The sequence below is a fragment of the Squalius cephalus genome (assembly GCF_949319135.1).
Source record: "Squalius cephalus genome assembly, chromosome: 1".
Lineage (NCBI taxonomy): Eukaryota > Metazoa > Chordata > Actinopteri > Cypriniformes > Leuciscidae > Squalius > Squalius cephalus.
The window spans coordinates 67,436,668-67,462,045 of NC_137122.1; the positions used below are offsets into that span (position 1 = coordinate 67,436,668).

At 41.3% G+C, this 25,378-nt stretch overlaps 1 long non-coding RNA gene across 1 annotated transcript in view; it reads left to right on the forward strand.

Moving 5' to 3' along the window:
• Window positions 1-23,511, forward strand: part of LOC307159713 — a 144,690-nt gene extending 121,179 nt beyond the window's left edge. Inside the window, exon 4 of the long non-coding RNA XR_013821432.1 lies at window positions 23,457-23,511. This is a non-coding gene — a long non-coding RNA (uncharacterized lncRNA). The remainder of the gene's footprint in view (window positions 1-23,456) is intronic.
• The last annotated feature ends 1,867 nt before the right edge of the window (window positions 23,512-25,378 follow it).

Below are 25,378 nucleotides of genomic sequence, written 5' to 3' on the forward strand. Positions count from 1 at the left end.
TAACACAGCACTTCACGCATCAGGGTTTAAAAGAAAAAAGGTACACAAGATTTGGGGCAAGTCTCCTTTATGCATATGAAAGAAACATAACAAAGGAAAACCTCAAGTTCTCTCTCTTATATGTTACTGTTTGTCAGAATGTCTCAAACTGTGCCGAGATCCCAAAGTCTGCAGTCAGATACCTCAATACTCATATGAGCTGTGATATCCACATTAGCCTTCTAGCTCTTTCCGCATGTGAACCTGTCTTTAAGAGAAGCATCTGAATGATGAATGATGTGTCCAGCATGGGATGCTGCATGCTGGTCCACCAGCCTGGATGAATGATGCTGGTTAATCCTGGATTTTCCAGCAGGGATAGATGGATGTGTGCGGACTGCAGAACTCCATTAGTTCTCCTGTGAAAGAGCATTACCGTTGTCCTCTGGGAAGACATGCAGATCAACCAGATGGAGCTGGATAATATTCTGAATGTCCAGATCCAATCTGACCTCTGACCTGTAATGCTCCTGGATCATAATCATACACTGTTCGCTCGTTGGCCAGAGGAGAACTGGGTTCTCCCAAGGGTTTTTCTCCATTCTGTCACTGATGGAGTTTTGGTTCCTTCACTGTTGCCTTTGTAGGCTTTTGGCTTGCTTAGTTGGGGACATTTAATATTCAACAATATTATAATCTGCTGCATTGACACCATTATATGAGAACTGAACTGAGCTGGACGATGACATCACTGTTTACTCCAGAGCGGCTGTATATATAAATAAATGAACTAAATTAAAGGGATAGTTCACTTTGAAATTAAATTTTGGTATGTTTTAGCTTACCTCAAAGGCATCCGAGATGTAGGTGTCTTTTTTTCCGCAGTAGTTTCAATTTTGATATTTTTAGGTCAAACCGTTCTTGTCTGTCAGTCATATAATGCAGGTCTGTGGTCACTGTCTCAAAGAGCATGCACAAAGTCCAAATTAAACAATTCCCCATCGTCCAAATTAAACAATTCCCCATCGTAAGTACACATTGATGGCCTAAGACACGAAACGAGCGGTTTGTGTGAGAAAACGAACAGTATTTATATGGTTTTTACCTCTTATAACACAGCCACGTCCAAGTGATCTGAGGGCGCGGGCGCTTCCTGGTGTGTGACGTGTGCGCAGACTGGTGCATAGATATATATACTAGATGTCGCATTAAAGACATTCGTTCCAATGAACTGCCGTAGCCAAGGCGACATCTAGTGTATATATCTATTCACCAGTCTGCGCACACGTCACACACCAGGAAGCGCCCGCGCCCTCAGATCACTTGGACGTGGCTGTGTTATAAGAGGTAAAAACCATATAAATACTGTTCGTTTTCTCACACAAACCGCTCGTTTCGTGTCTTAGGCCATCAATGTGTACTTACGATGGGGAATTGTTTAATTTGGACGATGGGGAATTGTTTTAATTTGGACTCTGTGCATGCTCTTTGAGGTGGTGACCATAGACCTGCATTATAGGACTGACAGACAAGAACGGTTTGACCTAAAAATATCAAAATTGAAACTACTGCGGAAAAAAAGACCCCTACATCTCGGATGCCCTTGAGGTAAGCTAAAACATACCAAAATTTAATTTCAAAGTGAACTATCCCTTTAAGAACGTTCTTACAACAAAAATGAACCATCACTGAACTTACTTAAAGGTGCTCTAAGTCATGTCACGCGTTTTTTAGGCCAAAACATTTTTTGTCACATACCGCAAACATCTCCTCACTATCTGCTAGCTGCCTGTCCCCTGAACACACTGTAAAAAAACGCGGTCTCTGTAGACACCACAGGCTCCACAAACTGCAACAAAAACAAACTGAGCAACAAACAGAGCGACCCGCAGCATGAAACATAACAAACTGTTCCAGCCAATAACCGACAAGAATGATGTAGGGGTGGGGTTCGGGGGTTAGTGCGCGGATGAGGAGGAGGGAGGGTCTAGCTAGCCTCCGTTTTGTTTGACAATAATTCGAATGTCAACAAGAAGAAACGTCTCCCGGGATCGCTTAGACAACCTTTAAGCTGGACTGCGACTTCTAGGCTTCTAGACTTCTTCTAGAAACAAATATTGTTGCATTATTGTCCTGTTATCTCAGTAAAGCTGCTGTGAAACACTCTGTGTTGTAAAGAGCGCTGTATAGATAAAGGAGACTTGACTCGCCAGACGGAGCCCTTTCCCTTTATCAGGCCACCAGCACCACACTGCCTTTAGCACTCCTCCATGACATCACTCTTTCCAAAGCCACTATCACTGTCATTACCCACAACCCTCAGCGGCAGCATGATCATCTAGGTGGGAATAAGGCCTGTGATTATCTGCAAGCAATTTGCTCGCTCACAAGTTTCTACAGCGTTCAGGAAGGCTGTGTACAGACATGCCATCCGCTATCCCACTCGGCAACCCGGAAAACACCAAAAACACACTCGTCAAAGCGGGACGACACCGGCAATCCCGCGCACCGACGCTCAGCTAATGCCACAGTTATTGTGTGATATCACTGTAACGCAGGTCTGCTGATCTCCAGATATAAGCGCTCAGTCATGAGTCATCCTCCAGCAGACAGACTCTTATCAGAAGTCTTACAGAGCCATCAGACTGGGGTTTATCTAGACCCCGGCCCGGTGCCGGCCTATCGCTGCAGCTCCTGTGCTCTTACTGAACCAGTCACCAGCTCGTGTACCTGCCGTTGCCTCACAGGAGCAGAGTCTTGTCTGCACAGGTGAATGAGATCATGACAGCAGCTCAGCCGAGGAAACATGATGATTGCAGCTGGAGGCCTTCGCTGACAAACTCAAGACACACACACACCTATCACACACTTATGTAACTCGCTGGAGACGAGGTGCACCCCACTTTAAAATGAGCTCGGTTTTATTATGAATGTCATTTTGGTGCTCTTTAATACGATAGATAGATCACTGAAGATTGAAGACCAAGCGAACCTCCTCTTTACTGCTAGTTACAGTCCCGAGTATTTATTATTTGCTTTCAGCTTTGTTTTTACTCCACTACTGTAGTCGAGTGTCGTGACATTAGCTCAGCAACATTCGTTCATCCACAGTACACTGTGGCAGTGTCATGCTATAGTAATACATCAATACTTTGATACCAGATGAATACCATATTCACACAACATGGTATGTATTACTGTAGATTAAGGTTTGTCAAAGCATGTCCAATTATCCGTGAAAATTGCAATGGCACTTTTTGGCTCCTTTTGTATCAGTGAGAGATGACGAACTGTATAATTGTCTCGCACACCAGTTTCAATGATAATGAATGTGATGTGGCGATAAGATAAGGGCTGAGGAGGAAACGGTTCGAACATCCACATGAACTGAGTAATGTCGGACGTCTGCGAGTGTTGAGGGGTTGAGTGTGTTTGCAGACAGGGCTGAGATGCGAAAGAATGAAACAAAACATGAAAAACGAGAAACCTCACCTGTGGCACGGCTCTTTACCCTGAAAAAAACATGAAAACTTCCTCTCGTTCCTTAAGCAAACACATTGATCTCGGGCGTAGAGACTTCTGCATAGTTCAAAGGGTGCATGTGTGTGTTTAAGTCTTAGCATGTGTGTGTGCGCATGAGTTGGCATGCTCATAAATTACTGATCAAATGCCAGTGTGTGTGTGTGTGTGTGTGTGTGCATGGGAGAGTGGCTGCATTATAAATCTAATCCCAAAAGAAAATCTGAGTGTGTGTGTGTGTGTGTCATGCTTTAATAAAATAGTAAATATAATTTTTTCTCTTCGATATACCAATATTATGAGCGTTCCCAACGGCCCGCATGACATCAGCTTCACACAGGCTAGGACATCGTAAGCATGCCAAGGTTTCTGTGAGGATTTTTAGGGTTATATGTACAGCTAATTCAACTGGCTCAGTATAAAACAACTGCGGCAAAGTCCACACCATATACAAATAAGATGTGTGTGTGTGTGTGTGTGTGTGTGTGTGTAGGCCGATTATCTCCAGCATTAGCAGTAAGCGGGTGGCATGGCGGGTGGTGGTGGTGTTAGCCTGTGACAGCCTCCAGACCGCAGCACACACACACACACACACACACACACACACACACCACCTGACCGGTTTGGCAGGAGACTTCATCCACGTCAGACCACACAAGAAAACATAGGCTCTGCTACATTAAGCAAGATTGCTTCATGGTCCAAACTAGGGCAGAATCATAGTCTATACAAGGACACACACACACACACACACATGAGAATATGTGAGGGACACAGTTGCACTGGTGCTGGTGGGAGAAACACACACAGATCCGGATCATCTCTCAGTGTTTTGCAGGACTGTCTGCTCCTGACGGAAAACACAATAACATGATTTTAATTGAAATTCATTTAATACATTTTACATTGTTACTTCTCGTGCAGTTTTACTTTTTGTGTATTTTGAAGGACTCGTCATAATAATTTGAACAATTCATTTAATAATTCATAATATTTTGTCCATAAGTGTAACTTTTGTCCACAAAATACAACTTCTGATCAAGTCTAGCAATAATTAATCTAACTATATGTTGTTTTCTTTATTTGTCATAATTACATATCTTTACTTGTAACTGAGTAGTACTTAAATATTTAACAAATTAAATAATTGTATTTGCAAATTGATCATTGTTCCATTTGCGCTGTAGACAAAAGCTGTGTTTATAATTCTGCCCTTACAGCACATTTCATATTTCATTTCATATTTCACATTTCAGTTCATTCCTCACATTTTATTTGGTTTGCACAAATAGAAAGTCTCATCTAAAAAAATTACATAGCATCATCTAAAAATTATTTAATCATTCTCAGATTTGAAATACATGGTGAGACTTCCTTAGTGAAAAAAAAAAAAAAAAAAAAAAAAACTATACCAAAATGTATTTAAAATACATTTACTTTATACTAAGTATAGTACAAATCCATGAACATATTTACTGACATATCACTTGAGACTCACTGATATAAATAGTATAATTAAACTTTATTTGGAGCACTTCTTTATTGCACAATGAAATGTGTTTTAATATCACTGTTAGTAAAGGACAGTATGATGTATAATATCAGTCTTTAAATGCAAGATATTTAAAGTGTACCTTCCACTTCAAATATACTTAAGTATATCATTAGTGGGACCTCAGCACTATTTCTGGATAACTTAAGTATATTAAGCACATTACTTGTTCCAGTTTAGCAGACTTTAAGTATATAAATGTAGTATACCAAAAGAACAATTACAGGTTTTTTATATTAAGTACATACATATGTACATGTATTTATAGTATACTTAGCATCAATACGTTTTAGTATATTTATTATTCACTAGGGTATGCATAATTATAATCCATATAATATAAATATAATAAACACTTATTATTACGGTTTAAGACTGAGGTGGAATAACCCATAGTCCAATTAATACACACAAGCAATATGAAAACCTGGCAGATACTGAAATGTTAGAAGCTCTTCAAGACTCATGTGAAGGCATGTGAAGTCTGACTGCTGCACTTTCCCCATAAAAATGATCATTGCTTGTCCAAAGCGTCATTCTGGTCTGCTAATGATCTGGAGCTCTCTCGAACCCCTTCAAGACTTCACACCCATGCTCAGATCCAGTCTGTGACAGCCCGAAACAAGCCCTAACACTGACCTAGGGATCGCTTCCCGGGTTTACGGGTCCCGAATCCCTCCGCTCCATGAGCCCGTCTGTGGAGAACTCACAAACGATATTCTTCATTAAAAGCACACCGAGTGTGAAGACACTTTTAGGGGGACTATCTAGGTGCAACTTTATGAGACAGCTGATTCACTCATGAGTTCATTAGTAGAAGGCTCCATGAATTAAACGAGCCATGTCAGATTAGTGAGAAACCCTGGTTTAGCGTGACAAAGGGGTTGCGTAAGAGGGTTGTATAAAAGGATCTCCATAAATGGAGAAAATCCCCAGTGGAGACGTTAAAAGCAACCAGTTCCCAAAGGTATTACATACAAGTGTCCACAGGTGACGATACGCTTATCCCCTCCCTTCTCATTCTGTGCCCATATCACAATAGAGCTAGACCTTGAGCCCAAAGAGCCAATTAAATCCCACGCTTTCTCAAAGATGTGCCTCTTTGTTCCACATACAATTGAAAGAATTCCCCATATTGAAACAACACTGTCATGTTTACATGCAGGAACCTCATGTGTCGGCCTCACGCAGGGTCAGGGCCCAGCAAGCAACAGCCGTCATTTCACCATCTAGCTCATCTAATATAATCCATCTATGAGTAACCCACTTCAAGTAACCTTGAATTTGGTTTGTTTTTGCCAAAATAACTTGCGAGATGTATGATATTCTATCATGGAAGCAAATCAACAGTGATTACAAGGTGTTTGGTTTCATTTCTTTGACATATTATCTAATTGATGACTAGTCTACTCTTGGGCTATGGTTAGACGTCTATTAAATTTACACTGACAACCCAAACTTTGCTTTGTTTTAGCCTAGACGTCAGGGCGGCTATTAGACATCTTTTAAACGCGGGGGGTGTCCAAACCTGCTCTCGGAGAGTCCTGCAGAGTTTAACTCCAACCGTCCCAAACACACAAGCCTAAAAGCCTAGTGATCCCGAAGAGCTGGATCAGCTGGTTCAGGTGTGTTCAGCCGGGGTTTGAGATGAACTCTGCAGCGCAGTGACCCCCCCGGAGCAGGACCGAACACCTTTGCTACAGGTGATGTACAGTAGATGGTCATCTTGGATCCACTGTGACCCTTTCAGCATGTAAACACAAGAAGCGAGCAGAGTATCATGACACAACTAAACCAGCCCATTCAATTTGACAAGCAGGACCAATCTGCGCAGATCACTCATTTGCAGAAGAAAGGGTCTAATGACTTCAACATTTAACACTTAAAGCACACTAATGGTGACACTTTAATGGGGACATATCATGAAAATCTGACTTTCCCCCTTGTTTAAGTGCTATAATCGGGTCCCGGTGCTTCTACCATCCCAGAAAACGTGAAGAGTGAAACCCAGTAACTGTGTTCTGGTGAGTGTTTCTCTGCAAGCATGACAAAAAATAAGATGATCAGATTTCGCTCTCCTTCTGACGTATGAAGAGGATCTTATTATAATATTAGTGGCCCTTAATCTGCACGTTTACACACACCAGCCGACATTTAGTTTCACAAGCGCCAACAGAGACCAGTTCTAACGCACTGATGAAGATCCAGCAGAGCCTGAAGCTGTTCTGTGGTTGAGCACAGACGAGCACTGAACACTATTGACCAGAACATGTCTCCGCTGTCTTATAAAGACCTCAGGAACTGTGGACACTTGTGGAGAAGTTCAACATGATGATGAGATGATCAGTGTAACTCCACAACAACTACAGAAATGTCTCCACTAACATTCAGAAGCTCTTCCTGAGTCTCTCCGTAAGGCTGCACTCGCTACTGGTTATTCTGGGATTCTGGATGAGGGAGATTGGCCTGTTCTGTTATTGCTGGAGTTTCTGAAGCTTGTGTGAAGATTCCGCCCTCTTCTGAACGGAGGCGGAGCTAAAGCTCATCTGCATTTAAAGGGACAAACACAAAAACGGCGTGTTTTTGCTCACACCCAAAAAGGGGCAAATTTGACAAACTATAATAAATGATCTGGTATTTCCAGCTGAAATTTCACAGACACATTCACACCATAGATTTATATTACATCTTGTGAAGAGGGGTATAATATGTCACCTTTAAGCAAAATATGACAACTAATAACACTTATCATGTGCTAGTAGAGTGATGTTTTTATATCCTGGGAAGTTTTACACCGACGGGGCCCATGCTCATTATCTTTCCCAGGGTCCCACAAACCCAGCGCCGTCCCGGGTCCTGCTCGGAGGAAAATCACACAGCCTGTCAAACTCAGTCATCGCAGCCACCCACTCTCCTTCAGCACTTACTGGCCCAGTTTAATGTGTCCCAGAACATGTCTCTGCATACAGAGAGCTAAAAAAACACATTCATATTCATAGCCGCAGTCTTCTGGGTGAATGAAATCTTTATAACGGAGGACCATTTTGTCAATCCCAACTGGCACGCCACGCCATGGGCCAATGGATACACCTCTGCCATTCAACGCCACACGTCTCCCCAATGCCTGGACAATATCCAATGTAATGCAATGCAACCCCCCCCCCCCCCCCCAAATCAAATTGCCTATATTAAGTGAATTCATATTTGTGTCTGCTCAGAGGAAATAATCTCTGGAGAGCAGGTTAGTGCAATTATACTGTTATTTTAGCAAATGGATTTGCTGAGTCGTGTCCAGCGAAGCTCGGAGACTCACAGAAGTCACGTTATGTTAATGGACTCTAATGGAGTGGGTTAAAAATGATTCATAATGCTGAGGTTTTTATTTTTGCAAAATTAGTCTGCTTTGGTTATATTCCATGAAAGTGCCACGTGTGTGTATATATATATATATATAAAGTAATTTCCTACACAGATTTTTCTACAGTTACCCATATGAAGGGATCTCTTTGCTCGAGGCTGGAAATTGTGTCTGCTCCAGGATCCATTCCCATGGTGCATTGTGCTTGTGTGCAGCATTATAATAATGAGGGCATTATAATAATAGTTTCTTAAGAGAAAATCTGGGCTAAATACATCTTATGATGTATGGACAACACCATCTGTGGCACGCTGCCTCTCAGTTTGTAAGAACAATATAAAAACACTATGTGATACAGTAATACAATTACAATGAACGGTATTTAACAGCAGTTAAAAACGTGAAATATCAACATATGATCAAAGTCTTATTTCATGATACGAGTCATTTTAAATATCAGTGAAATTTCACAATTCTCGATACTTCAGCAAAAACTAATACTAGATTAATTCATGTATGAAAAAGGTCCTCAAAATAATTATATACGTTAACAATCAGCAATACAATAAGAACAAAGAAACTAATTAGAAACAAAACAGAGAAATAGATACAACATAAATACACTTTAAGAGCTGAATTAAATGAATTGAATTAGATTAATCGCAAAGCCCTACTAGATATGTTACATATCATAATAAAATCATATTCTCACACCTCAAGCACAAAGTATAAAGGTCATAAACACATAGATTATTACATTTTTATTAGCCCCAATCAAGGTTACCGAAGTTCGAGTAGGATTACTCAATTTTCTGTATAAAAAATTGAAAAATAAACTAAAAATACATTTTTAAAAAGGCTTTGCAACTGTTGTGTTACATTTAAAATGCTTTAGTGTTTAGTGCAAAAATGTCTAGTAATCACAGCATTAGCAAACATTACTTATAAACACATTACTTCCGTCATTCGGCTTCGTTATGGGAAAAATGACAGTCATTTTACAGATGAATATTGTTCTTGGCTCCATGTTTTGGAACTGTCGAGTGTAACAGAAATGATGCTGAAATGAAAGTGTTAATGAAAGAGGTCCAGGAATGTTTTTTTGAATGTATAAAATGATCATACAGTAACATTTCACTTTTTCACATCTCACTTTCATTTCTCTTTGAACTGTCACTACACAGAGGATGTGTTCCCTTTCAAAAGCTACAGTCGATGCTGGGCTGCTAGCGCATTGGGAACGTCTTTAATCGTGACCAGCTGTGAATATAGAATCGACCCGGAGGTAATATAGCCTCGGTCAGTGACGTAATGGCTATAAATAGATGAGCCACAGGTGCATCGTCAGGTCTTCTGTCTTCAGAGGCCATTCTGTGTATGTGTGTGTCAGAAGCATCTCGCACCTCTCTTATCTGCTACAGATCTTGCTAGGAGTTAGTTTGAGTCATGAGTCAACATCGCTGTGTCCCTCCACGTTCTCGTCCTACTCACTGCTTTGTTTGTTTGGGGATAGATTCCCATTCAGAAAAAAACTCCTGTGCTGTCGTCATGAAATCGCTTGACAAAACAACGTCCCTCAGGGCTTTTAGCTCAAAAAATGTGCAGATTTGGAGAAATATTAATATATTCTCAGGTTTACGTCAGATTTCTATAGAGAGGAATAATTTATAATTTATACCCAAATGTGCCGATGTAGTCATTATGAGTGCTGGATACTCTGATGTACTGTGTTTTCAATACACACTGGCAGCCTGAGGGCGCCCTATGCACATTTAGTCCATATATGGAGCGCATGAAGAAGAGCCATAATCATGTGACATTCCAGGAAGTCCCTGACATAAACAGAGATCGCTGTAACATGCAGATAAAGATGTTTTGGAGACAATAAACATGATTGCAACGATATATGATTTACCTGTGTTATTCGAGCCATGTCAGGTATTTTCATAATAATAGATTATATTTATAATGTAATGCTAATCGATATAGACTTTATCATCGTGCAGAATACTATAAAACAATATATTTTCTGTCAGATTTTTTTATCTGAAGCCAAATCAGATCACAGAAGGTTATTTAAAACACTCGACTTGCGTTATAAAGTAAGTTTGGAGCACAAACATGGTTTAAATCTCATAAACTGTTTGATGGTGTGCTAAGGTAACACGCTAGATAGCCCTAAGATGCACCTGCCACCTAGCTGTTATTTTGATGAAATTTTTTAAATAGACCTCTTGAGGCGGAACGAGATGCTGCACTACATTGCCGAGCTGAAGATTGCTGCTCTTCAGACAAAATATCCTGACGATGCACCTGTGGCTCATCTGTTTATAGCCTCGTGTCGCGGGTGCATGTCGAGGACGTCACCGACCAAGGCTATAATACCTCCAGGTCAATTCTATTGACGTCTTACACACTATATCCACAGTTGATCACGATTATAGACATTCCCAATGCGTTAAGCAGCAGGGTTACAGTCAAGTAATACGGATCGTTTCCTTCCTGTGTTTCAGGAGCTGTTCTGAGGCCAAAACTACTTCAATTAATTAAACATAAGCGCACTGAATACATATATACATCGACAGAGATAAATAACAGGGTTTGCTAGATTAGCAGTGGCTCAGAGCCATTCATTGTGTTCCAGACCTGCCCATCTTTAGCGGAGCAAGATCTGTTTCAAGCTGTCATTTTGATATCATTTCATATGAAGAGGAACGAATATTTTACACAGGGATGAGATGAGATTAAAACAAAGAGAAGAAAAAAAAAATACAGCACATCTCAGATTTCTAATAAGAAGCAAGTGGTTTGAATTACAAGAGAGAGGATATAAACAGGGTGATTTTAGGGCCTGCTGATAACAATCGGGCAGCATCAACTTTCTGGGCAACATTTCAAGTAGGTTGCACTGAAGGACAAAGATCTCTTTGAACATGAATAGGGAGAGAAAATCCCTTAGTCGTCATTATTTTAATAAGCCTCCGTTCCCAGATTAAACAACATTGGGATTGAGCTGAAAGTGCGAGGCAGGATGTGTAGAAGAACACTGGACAACACACGACACATCTAGACAAAGCCGAGATAATTTATTATATAAAGAACTATTTATAGCTATGTGTATGAGCATGAGTTTCATTCAACCTGTGAGAACGCTTTTGCACAGAAAGCATGACTCAACACTAATAAAAACCTCTTCATCTGAAGCATGTCTGAAATTAGTTTTTAATTTAAAAGTTTTTTGTGTCCCTTTATGTATGTGTTGGAGTGGATAGACAAGGAAAAGCAAGCCAACATACCTAGAATATCCATATATACAAACCTTCCCAGAATGCACCTCACGACGTTAGTTTTTAGTTGAGAGAAGCCCAGTATGTGCAGAGCAGGAATCAGTAACTAACTCTAAAATGTGGAAAGACTAATAATAAAGAAAACATAGATTTGGTACTGTAGGTGATTTAGTCCCGATGACATTTGAACTGAATGGATTTTTCCAGTATCTGACCATGAACTGCAGGTGAGGTCAACATTCCTCCATGTCTAAACATGCCCACAAACACTGAGCAATCAGTGCATGCTTTTCCTCGAGTGCAAAATGTGTGAACGAGACGTAAAAACAGCTCAATCAGGTGTCCGTCAGCGTCAGCAAACATGAGCCAGATAAGAGCATGGCTATCGACCCGCTGGCCGACCCTGACACCATTCATCAGGGCTACCGTGAGACCAGAGAGATTCCCCACGACCCCTGGAGAAGAGAAGCAGAGCATCTGTTCACTTCACAATTAAAATCTCCAGATCATTTACTCATCCACTATGTTCATGTCTTTCTTTCTTCAGTCAAAAAGAAATGAAGGTTTTTGAGGAAAACATATAGTGACTTCAATGGGGTCCAAATGTGAGTTTCAGTGCAGCTTCAAAGTCTCGACACGATCCAGCCGAGGAATAAGAGTCTTATCTAGACAAACCATCCGCCATTTTGTAACAGAATAAACATTTATATACTTTTAACCACAAATGCTGTCTTGCACTAGCTGTGATGCGCCACATATTACGTAATCACGTTGAAAGGTCACGTGCGACGACTGACCCAGTGTTTACAAAGCAAATGTGCAATAAGTCAAAAACCATTTACAAAAAATAAATAAATAAATAAAAGGTAAAGCAACGATGTCAGACGATTTTGAAGTTGGAGGAGAAAATGAGTTTTTCACACTACTCGACATTTCTGAACCGGAAACACACGTGACCTTTCAACATGATTACGTAATGTGTGGCGCATCGCAGCTAGTGGAAGACGAGCTTTTGTGGTTAAAAAGTATATAAAAGTTTATTTTGTTGTAAAATGTCCGCTGGTTTGTCTAGATAAGACTCTTATTCCTCGGCTGGATCGTGTCGAGACTTTGAAGCTGCACTGAAACTCACATCTGGACCTTCGACCCGTTGGACCCCATTGAAGACACTATATGAATCCTGGAGTGTTTTCCTCAAAAAACCTTCATTTCTTTTTGACTGAGGCAAGAAATACATGAACATCTTGGATGACGTGGAGGAGAGTAAATGATCAGGAAATGTTAATTCCGACGTGAACTCCTCCTTTAAGCTGGCTAGCCTGTCACCTAGCTGTCCCTTGTTTGACAGATGTTTTCCTCACCTCTCCGTCATCCCACCACACCGCCTGATGAAATTCAAGTGCTGCCTGTAAAACTGACCTGAGACTGTCAGTAGGTCAGAGACCTTCAGTTCCTTCAGACCTGAAACTGCTAGCCTGACACGTACACCACCGTACATCCATTCACCGAGAGTCCTGATAGTATCAGTCTCATACCAGCATACATCTACTGTCTAAACACAAGCCCTCATGCATGGCCTCGCTCATTCAGGCGGCTCAGCTGAAATGATTTGTGTCTGAAGTAGACAGAGGTTATGATAGACACATTATCACAGCGGCCCTGAGCTCTACAATAATCACAGGAGGGAAACTGCCTCTCTAATCTACAGCAGAGAGCAAAGATGAGGCAACAGCAGAATACTCACACAACACATTACGCTGCAGGACAGATCCTCGAAGCTTGGTTCCGCCACAGAAGGAAACATTAAAAAGGTAATTGCGAGTTTACAGTTTTATCTCACAATTGCATGATATAAAGTCGCAATCGCAAGTTATAAAGTCAGATTTGCGTGATATAAAGTCGCAGTTGCGTGTTATAAAGTCAGAATTGTCAATTAATCCTGGATCATATCATATTTTTTACAGAAGTATTGTATGAAAGTAAAATCTGAATATTCACATGGATGTGAGGACCGCAGAGTAAGGTGAGACCTGTACCTGATCAGGGGACTGAGGGAGACTCCCCGGGAAGGCTTTGTGCCGTGGGGAAGGGCCTCATGTCCATTAACCAGTCGCAGGTGTGCACTCTTGACCAGCAGTCCTGAAGAGTTCCTGCACTGTACCGCCAGCGGCAGCGAATGGAAGTGCCATCTTTCAGTTTGAGCACTCAGACTTGAGATTTGCTCTGACAACACATGCCTCCATCGGTCCTCCAACCCTCCTCCTCGCTCCCTCCCCCCCCGTGCTCCTGTATTGATGGAGATAATTACTGCTGAATGGAGGTCCAGATTCCCATGGACGTCAGTCTAGCCGCTGCAAACCCCCCCCCCCCATCCCTCACTGCGAATGAGAACGAAACACAGAGGAAGGGAAGAGTTTATATTCAACAGATCCGACAGAACACATCTCTTCTGGCACAATTCGCTGCTTAGCTTTGAGGAATTATGTAATAGATGATCAGGATATGCACTAGTCAAGTCAAGTCATCTTCATTTATATAGCGCTTTTAACAATGTAGATTGTTTCAAAGCAGCTTTACAGAGATAAACTTATAATTTAAGGTAAGATTGTTTTGGCTTTATAGCGGTTCTTTAATAAAGTTATTTTCCAGCTAAAGTTAGTTTTGATTGATTCGCTTCCGTCCAAGCGAGAAAAAAGTGAAGCATCTGTATTACACATAATAAATATGGCATAACGTTTACTCGGTTGATCATTATCATAAAGTAAACCAAAACAGGCCGATCTGGACCCTGATAGCACAATGGATTATGATATATTTAGCAAATATATAAATGACTTAAGTCTAAATAGTAATGTGAGAAGACAAATATTGCAGCATAATACTATCAGAGAGATACATGAATTTAGGAACTGTTTGCCTGGGACAAAGGTTTAGCGTTCATTATACAAATAATCTGACAACAGAATGCAGGCATCATGATCAAGTATTCTAGACAGTTGTGTATTAATGAAGCAATATGGTACGGGAGGTTATGCAATGTTGGGAATATGGATAAACGAGTGGACTGACTGTATTGGCTATATTAGTGTATCATAGCCTCAAGTGCCTTATTGCTTTTATAAAACACAAAACGAATTCATGACGTGGCATCCTTTCACTTGAAGGTCTAGTGAACAGCGGTTTCACGTCATTGCTGTTACTAATCCCAAGTAAAGTAGCCCGACCGGAAAGATCAGCACACATGACCGCGACTATTAGGTTTCTGAAGGAATGATATTTGACATCCACAATGACAGAGCAAGAAATTTATATTAAAGGGCAACAGATTGAGGGACTGCTTGGGAAAGTTTCCTTATGCTCAGAGAGAGAGAGAGAGAGAGAGAGAGAGAGAGAGAGAGAGAGAGAGAGAGAGAGAGAGAGAGAGACCCAGCTCAGTGGTGAGGTTCATATTCCCACACACCCACACACACTCCACCAGCCAGCAGAAACCAATACATGAGTAGCCCATCCAAACTGGCCCAGCCCAACGCCAAACGCCCACAGACACACACACACACACACACACATCAACGCTCTCCTGACCAGTCTTGGCTAACGTCTGCCCTGGCCGTTAGTAATGGGCCACTTAATGAACGTATTAAAAGAAATAAATCACTGGACCGTACACATGTGAATAGAGTGCTGGCCGAGCATCCGTCACAGTGGCACCGAGAGATGTGTCCAAGGTGTACCGAGTCCTCGGTTCAGGTAACGGATGAAAGGTAATGAATGGTGGAATGTCTTCAACAGTGTGTCTCTGGGCATATCTGTGAAGTCACAGGAATATTGGACGATCGTAAACGCACTGGGACCCCGCCAGTGACTGAGGAGTAATTGTGGGCTTTTTTCTCGTCTTGAAGCGACAGGAGTGTTTTGAGGAAATGGTTTGGATGGAGCTTAAAGCTCAAAGCGTGCTGTGTGAGCATTCACATTCAGCAAGGTTTGGCACTCTGCCCTGTTTGAGCTTCAGCCTCAAATTATTCTCATTAACGGCTCCTCCGAGGGGAAATGGCCATTTGTCTGTGTGTGATACTCGTACCTACGAGGCTATTGGGGTTTTGGAGCTCCACCAATGAGAAAAATACAGTTCATTGCGCTAGGTCAGAGGTCCCCAGCTGGAAAACCCACGGATATGTTTCGGCCAACAGAGCCTCCAAACGCCTGGATGGCTATTGTAGAAAATAAAGGGAGTTTAGACATTGACGTCACACACTTCTGACAGCGAGACAAACAGCTCATAATCAAGGTCTCCTTACACAACCGGTGTTAAGTGATTAACCAGCAGCCTTTATCACACTGAATCAGTCTCAACTACTCCCTCACGTCACTTTAAACCTGTGGAACAGACTGAGATTTAAGTGCTTATTCACTGAAAATCTCAAATCATACTTTCCATTTCACACTGGTGTAATAGGGGTACACACTAACGCGGGGCTAGTTGTCACACACTTGTTTTAAATACTTCCACACACGCTAGCATGACGAAACGTAGTGTATTTACTAGTTGCCACATCAACACTATACAGAGAAAAAAATCACCAAAATTCAGAAATCATTGGAAGATATCGCTGAACATTGTTAATTTCAGATTAGGTGAATAAAGACTGAGAGTCAATGTTCAGAAATTATTCATTATTATTATGTTTTGAACTATGTTGTTCAGTTGTGTTTTGCGGTGTGTTTGTTGTCAAACTCAAAAATTTTAGTTTTTATGTGAAAAAGTTAATGATTGTATTTCATTGAGAAAATATTTTATTTTGTATTGTATATATTTTTTGATTAGATCAGATAACACTTTAATCTGTCATATGGTCATGAACCTCACCTATGGGGCATGTTGTCACATTTCACTTCCATTCTTTCGGGGTAAATCAAGATATATACTCTATATACAAAATATATAAGTATATACAAAATATATACACTGTATTAATGACACAAAACCACATAATTGTACTAGACGAGTGAAATAAATGAGGGAAAATAAATACCCTGAACCTTAAGCAGGTTTCAGAAGACTTTGACTACTTTTATGCTACTTTAATGATAGTTTAATGAAGTTCTTGTTGGCATCTGTGGTGAAGACTAGAGTCGTCAGGAGTCGACAGTAACACACAGTAGAGCGACTCTCTTTGGGCGCTATGGAAGACAGTAAGTCATACAGATTTGAAAGGACATGAGGGTGAGCACATCGACTATCCCTTTAAACGGCGCGGCAGAAGAAAGAAAATATCTTCCTGGAAAGGGAGTCGCAGTTGAGCGAGGGCTGGAGATTTACGGGTACGGAGATTTAATTCCTGTCATGCGATTGGACGGAGTCATGAGGAAACAAAGAAACGCAGGGAGGCGGTGCCGGAGGACACAGAAAATCCCCTTTGGCACAAGCTTCTGTAATTAATTCAGGAAAAATTCATCACAGCAGGCTTCTCCCAACACACAGCTCCTTTAATCACTTCATATCCTCCAGGAGACACGTCCAGCGACCCGGGCCACTTCCCTTCACTCGCCTCCGCCGGGGTTCAGTGCTGCACATTACAGGCACTAGGTAGTGTGAAGCAAGTGCAATGTAGAGACATGTAGAGACCCGTGGATGTCCCATGTGAACGCTCGGGGGGGTTCGGGGGTCGGATGTGCCCTCCCTTCACGTTCACCCTGTGTTTCCCAGGACTGTTTACCACAAAACGCCGCCATCGCTGCCCGTACTCATTAACACCAGCCAAACGGGCCCATGCCAAATCCTGCCCACCGTAACCCTGACGATCCAGCATCCAGCAGGGGGGGGAGGGGGGATGATGTCATTGTGGGGCATGCTGGGGGCCAATCAAAGCCTGAGAAAATTATGTCAACCTTTGTTGAGTTTGTCCATTCAGCGCTATAGAAGTGCAGTGAATTGAGATTGGCGGAGAGGTCATTTTCTCTGCGTGTGAGAAAAAAAAGAAAGGCGAGCGAGCGAGAAGGGAAAGCATTGTGGTCATGCTAATGGTGTTGAGTTGGAGATAGCGGCATAAAGATGTCATGAAATTTAATTGCCAAAACATCAGCGCTTGGCCTATAGCACAGAAACCCTCGACAGGAGCGTTTGCTGGCCGCCAGAGTCGACGCAGGAAGACTTCATTTCAGGGTGAGCGAGTGTCGAAGCGCTTCTGTACGTGAGCTTGATCTTTATATGAGGAGAACGACCGCCCTCTTCCACAAGTATAACCCCAAATCTCAGCGCCCCGCTGGGCTCGTAACTCCAGCAGACCTGCTTCTGCCCCACACTGAACCACACTTCAAGAGGAAATGATCATACCATTGGACTGGAGACACAATATGTAATCCATCTCTGTCTGGCACATACGCAAAGAGGCTGAATCATTCAAAGAAAGGTCTATATTAGACTATATTATTAGCGGTTCAAGCTGAAATCCTGTTGTAATTGTTGATAAGATGATAACGTTTTTCAATATTTAACCCTATTGACCCTAACCCTAACTTAAAAAAAAAAAAAAAAAAAAGTCACATAACTTGGATGCCCCCAATATTAAATATGTTAAAGGAATGAAATGGACACTAAATAGAATAAATTATTGAACACTAATCTACAATATTTTAATGTTGCTGTGTGACAATGTGAGAGACACCTATTACACTCAATTATTTCTATTATTGTAAATATTATCATTACTATAGTGGAACATTAAAACATTTTATGACTGATCTGGTATGATTCATGATTTTAGGCTGAAATAACCGGAAGAATCGCATCCCTGAGTAAGGTTGTTCTCTTGAAATTCAGTGTATGATCTGCTTCCTGAGAACTTTCCATCTGCGCAGAAGGAAGATTCAGATCAACTGGATTCCAGCCTAACTGGTCCTTTGCCTTCACATGAGCAGAGGTTAAACTCAATAAATCTGCAGTAAATCAATGTCAGATAAGACTAGCAGAACTAATTACTCAGTGTTTATACTGGTGCTGTTCGTAAAGGACTGGCATCACACATGTATAATAGAATATGTCATTATAACAAGTTTCTTTTTATTAACCTTTCATATCTTGGTGCATGTCACCGCCATTTTTACAGTTTTTAGCATCATGACAAAGACACAGTTTTGATAGATTTAGTTTCAATCCACTTAGTATTTTTTATTCAGGCCAAAAATAAAAAAACGAAATAAATACAAATAATTTTATATTAGTATATTATACAACCATGAATACAAAAAAAAGATGAAAATAATGAAGCACTTAAGTGCAAGAGGTTGTGTTAGATTGTGAATGTAGTCATCATGGCTCACTCACACATTGATTGTATAAAGCACAACCCAATCATTTATAAAACGACATTGCTCTATTAAAATATTAGCACAATATTAATGACACAGGTAGAAGATCTAGTCCCTGGCACATGAACTAAAGTTAATGTTACAAAAGATTATATTTCAGACAAATGCTGTTCTTTCTATTCATCAAAGAATCCTGAAGTAAAAATGTAACTGTCTTCAACACTGATAATTATCATAAATGTTTCTTGAGCATCAGATCATCATATTATAATGATTTCTGAAGGATCATGTGACACTGAAGACTGGAGTAATGATGCTGAACATTCAGCTTTGATCACAGGAATAAATTACACTTTACTATATATTCACATATATTTATTTTTGTATGTTTAATCAAATAAATGCAGCCTTGGTGAGCAGAAGAGACTTCTTCTTTTAAAAACATTAAAAGATCCAAAACCTTTGACTGGTAGTGTATGTTGTAACTAAACACTGGTCAACACGTGGTTGTTTTTGGACTGATGCACTGAATGTGAAGAAGACCTGAAACATATGAATGAGCGTTGAGCGTTGTGAAGAACATAAGTCGACTATAATCAGAAGGGTTTGTTATAGATTATGTTCAGACATGAATGGGTGGCTTTAGACAGAACCTGATCTTCATCAAGTATCAGTAGTGGTGTGATGTTTTCAAGATCCGTCACTATTGTAAAATCCATTACTATTGTGTTGGTAGCGTTTATGCAAATGCATTGTTGTTTTAAACACAATGGATATGTAGAGTGTGAGAAATGTTCTGGCGTTCCAGGAAGTGTGAGGCGAGGGCGGGTCCTGAAACACAAGGCTGCCGTTCCTGCTTTTGCCTGTCTTTGCACCGAGAGTGAGGGATTGAGAGTGTGCCAAGTATGAGCAGAGTGAGAGACAGGTTCTCGGTTATGAGGAATTCTGCCTCAACAAACATCCATCATCACCCGCAGCAGAGATCTCCTTGGCGACCGCAATGTTTTCTTTAATAATAGCAAAAGCTGAACATTGAGTTTATCTCCACACGGCCGTTCTTACAGACAGCTGTCAGATACATGTGCCACAAACGCATACCTGCGCCATTCCACATCTCACAGTTACAAAAAGGAAACATGCATCAAATGCACAGTTTATCATTCCCACAAGAAGCCTTTAGGGCACAAGAGAAGAATGTGTGAGAGAACAATTGTTGTCTTTCTAACAACATATTTCACATCCTCTGAGCGGAACAGACAGGAACTATATTCGACGAACAAATCAGCTGCGTGTTTTGGTTGAATGTTAAACATGTTCCCTCTTCAGCATATATGCGAGTTTAGATGGGTCTTTCTGTGATGGGTGGTGTTGTCCTGGGCCCTCAGAGAGCCCACAGCACAGGCTTTACTCTGAGCAGAGATCATGAAGGTGTGTCTGCGAGGTTAGATGGGTCTTTCTGTGACGGGTGGTGTTGTCCTGGGCCCTCAGAGAGCCCACAGCACAGGCTTTTCTCTGAGCAGAGATCATGAAGGTGTGTCTGTGAGTTTAGATGGGTCTTTCTGTGACGGGTGGTGTTGTCCTGGACCCTCAGAGAGCCCACAGCACAGGCTTTTCTCTGAGCAGAGATCATGAAGGTGTGTCTGTGAGTTTAGATGGGTCTTTCTGTGACGGGTGGTGTTGTCCTGGACCCTCAGATACCCCACAGCACAGGCTTTACTCTGAGCAGAGATCATGAAGGTGTGTCTGCGAGTTTAGATGGGTCTTTCTGTGACGGGTGGTGTTGTCCTGGGCCCTCAGAGAGCCCACAGCACACAAGAGCCTCAGGCTTTACTCTGAGCAGAGATCATAAAGGTGTGTCTTTATAATGCTTGATATACAGATGAAGATATACACTGGGTCAACCCAAGGGCTGGGGAAATATAGGACAGAACACATGTTGGGTTAATTTTACCCAGCAAATTGGGTTGACTCATTTTTACTATAGTACTAGCCTCTTTTTATTTTTATTATTTTACTTCATACATGAATTAATGTTTACGGATGAACTTAAATCCTCTAAATGTAAAAAAAAAAAGAGAAAATACTCCACACAACCACTGGTTTGCATGATAATCTCAAATAAGTTTTGAATACATATTGCATACATAAGCCGAAATATACTGTGACTGTCTCCATAACCTGTCCATAAACAATCAGTGTGCAGTTCTGAGAACATACTTTAACTTTCTAAGCATTTATATTCTGTATCTTTTTTTGATTAAAATCATAAAATGTTATGCAAGGCATCAGGCGTTTCCATCGCGCGAAAAGACCGAAGCGACACTCGCATAAAATTAAATGATATACAGAACAATAATAAAAAAAAGTACACAAACCTGTATTTTACCAAAGACACACACCAATTTGGAGCTGCACTGCTCTCTCCTGAAGAGGTCGCATAAAGCCTGCGATCAATAACTGGATCAATAACCCAATAAACCCCTGGGTTGTTACGTCTGACCCAGAATCTGGGTTACACAAAAACTACCCAAACACTGGGTTGTTACGTCTGACCCAGAATCTGGGTTACACAAAAACTACCCAAACACTGGGTTGTTACGCCTGACCCAGGATCTGGGTTACACAAAAACTACCCCAACACTGGGTTGTTACGCCTGACCCAGGATCTGGGTAACACAAAAACTACCCAAACACTGGGTTGTTACGTCTGACCCAGGATCTGGGTAACACAAAAACTACCCAAACATTGGGTTGTTACGTCTGACCCAGGATCTGGGTTACACAAAAACTACCCAAACACTGGGTTGTTATGTCTGACCCAGGATCTGGGTTACACAAAAACTACCCCAACACTGGGTTGTTACGCCTGACCCAGGATCTGGGTAACACAAAAACTACCCCAACACTGGGTTGTTACGCCTGACCCAGGATCTGGGTAACACAAAAACTACCCAAATACTGGGTTGTTACGTCTGACCCAGGATCTGGGTAACACAAAAACTACGCAAACACTGGGTTGTTACATCTGACCCAGGATCTGGGTAACACAAAAACTACCCAAACACTGGGTTGTTACGTCTGACCCAGGATCTGGGTAACACAAAAACTACCCAAACATTGGGTTGTTACGTCTGACCCAGGATCTGGGTTACACAAAAACTACTCAAACACTGGGTTGTTACGTCTGACCCAGGATCTGGGTAACACAAAAACTACCCAAACACTGGGTTGTTACATCTGACCCAGGATCTGGGTAACACAAAAACTACCCAAACACTGGGTTGTTATGTCTGACCCAGGATCTGGGTTACACCAAAACTACCCAAACACTGGGTTGTTACGTCTGACCCAGGATCTGGGTTACACAAAAACTACCCAAACACTGGGTTGTTACGTCTGACCCAGGATCTGGGTTACATAAGAACTACCCAAACACTGGGTTGTTATGTCTGACCCAGGATCTGGGTTACACCAAAACTACCCAAACACTGGGTTGTTACGTCTGACCCAGGATCTGGGTTACATAAGAACTACCCAAACACTGGGTTGTTATGTCTGACCCAGGATCTGGGTTACACCAAAACTACCCAAACACTGGGTTGTTACGTCTGACCCAGGATCTGGGTAACACAAAAACTACCCAAACACTGGGTTGTTACGTCTGACCCAGGATCTGGGTAACACAAAAACTACTCAAGTACTGGGTTGTTACGTCTGACCCAGGATCTGGGTAACACAAAAACTACCCAAACACTGGGTTGTTACGTCTGACCCAGGATCTGGGTAACACAAAAACTACCCAAACACTGGGTTGTTACGTCTGACCCAGGATGGGTAACACAAAAACTACCCAAAGACTGAAAAAAATAACCCCAAAAATGTACCCAAAAGGCTCAACCCAGGATTTGGGTAGGAAAAAGAACCCAGATTTTTTAGAGTGTATCTGCTCTCCATCAGTGTAACTCTTATTGCTCTCTGAGAAAATTAATGTTTTTCTCAGATGCAAACAATCTGTTCATTATCTGTCCTTTTTGTGGCATGGATTGGCCAATGCTGGGTAATTCTGCATATTAAGGTGCTCATTAAAGTTGTAACCGATCCGTGTGCCTTTAGCTCCAGTTCCTTCACGCTTTTGTTCGCGATGGGAAAGACACCATATCCCAGAGTCCACTCTGCCCTGTTGAACTGTGTCTTTGTCCCGAAGGAGTCTCGAGGGTTTCTCTCACAGTCTAACGGCTTCTACCTCATCTGCCAGGTGTGGTCTGCAGGTGAAACCGCACCATGGGAATCCAGTTATTACAATAGAAGTCAAGAGCACTGCTCTATATAACACCACTAGCTCAGTTTAGCAGACAAGCCTTTGTATTCAATGCATAAAACACAGGATACATGATTGTATGCTATGCTAATTTCTTTTCATATTTGGTAATCACTTTCTTTTGCTACCTTTCTGCAGGTGGATGAGGAGTGCGGGATGGATTACCCGAGGAAAACTGCATGCTGCATCAACAGACATTATACTGAAAATATTAAGAGATATTTAACATCACATGGGGTTAAGTCGTTAAAAAGGTAGCAACAAAAATAATCCCAACTGGGCATAAATTCCCTTGATTTCAGGATGCTATGATATTTATTTGTGATATTATTATGATTTAACCACATGTGGAAAAAATGTAAAAGACTTCGCCCATCTGCCAAATACTCCTCAGAGTTTAAAGTGTGGTGATGCAATGCTGAATAGGATATTGGCATCAACATATTCAACAAATTTGCTCATTCCCCTCTGTCCATTGTGGCCTTCAAATCATCCCCACAAAAACATCAACAACGAGAGCAAAGGCATTCCTTTTCAAAACGAAAAGGTCGCCGCCACTGCGCAATGCCCACAAATTGGGGGTGTTCATTTCATATTCTGGGAACAATGGTAGCTTATTTAATGTGTAGATTAAGGTATTTGTCCAAAAAACTGGTGGCGAACTGGCACTTTGTAGAAGTTCGTACTTTTAGCGTAACAATCTGTTTGGTGGCAAGATGTATTACCTGTATAAAATGTAATTGAATGTAGCTCTACCTGAGGAATCGTTCACAGACAGCATACACAGATGTTTAACTAATACAGATATTCATCACTGGCAAACAAAATGATGCATTTGCAGATTTGCTTTCAATTGACAGTATGTCCACGTCCACTTCATCCAATGATGAAACTGAACGAATCATTCAAACTGATTCGCAAACCAATTTAGACAGTTTTGCCAACATGTTTGATCAAGTCTTTGAACCGAATCAACTCAAAAGAGTGATTCATTAGTGAATGGGGCATCGCTCATGTTACAGAAAATAGAGATGGTGTGCTTGGAATAAACTACGCATTTCTTAACTTGTATTGCATTCAAATAAAGTAATGAGAGGAACGTCGCCCAGTGTAATCAAGTAAAAGTGTTTTCTTTTTGTTAAAAATGTTAAAGTACCCTCCTTTAAATGTACTCTTACAAGTACAAATTTTCCAAATATTGTGAAAAAAAAGAAAAAAAAAAGAAGTATGTGTAATGTAGTAAATGTAGTTTGTTACTGCCCACCTCTACTGTACAATCATTATTAGTTTGTGTTTTCTTTCCATATGTTTCAAATATGCTTAGTTTAACACCTTTAATGTGTAGAGTTGTAATGAATGAACTGTAGTTTAGCACTGATATTAAATCTGTACACATAGAGTCAGTTAAAAGTGCTTAATCACTGACAATATCCAGTGTTCAACTGCGTGGGAGGGAACAAGTTGAACAGGAACAGGGACCTGACAGCATCAGCCCTGCAATTCTGCTTTTCTGTTCGATCGGGGCTCAGGCCTGATCCCATAATCAGTCTGCCGCCGGCTCCAAACCTCACAAATCCCATTCTTAGCAACGTGTCCAAATGTGAGACCTGGAAGCCAGGTTCAATTTTCCTGGGAATGTTCAGTTTCCAGTTGAATAGGAAAGTGCCCAGTGATTTTGATGGGCTCTGTACTGTACTTAGATCATTGTGCAATGTACGGGTGGACAAGGCTGTTTTTAGTCTGTTGCAGGACAGCAGATCTGGGGCCAGGCTGGGCAGAAACACTGGCCTTAGGGAGCCAAGACTGGGCAGAGATCTGCGGTTGATGTGGACAATAATAAATACACAGGCACAGTACGCTTGAAGTGTTTTCTTCGGATCTTTTCCAAGAATACCAATTAGTTCCATTTTGAAAATGTACTTCAGGAAAAACCCTCATCCATCTTTTTCTTGTCTGCTTACTTTCTGATTTCATAACAAACTGGGAATTATTGATTGGATCTATTATTGTATGAAAAGATCTGCTTTGAATAAGAGCAAAACGCACTTCAGTGTGTAAAG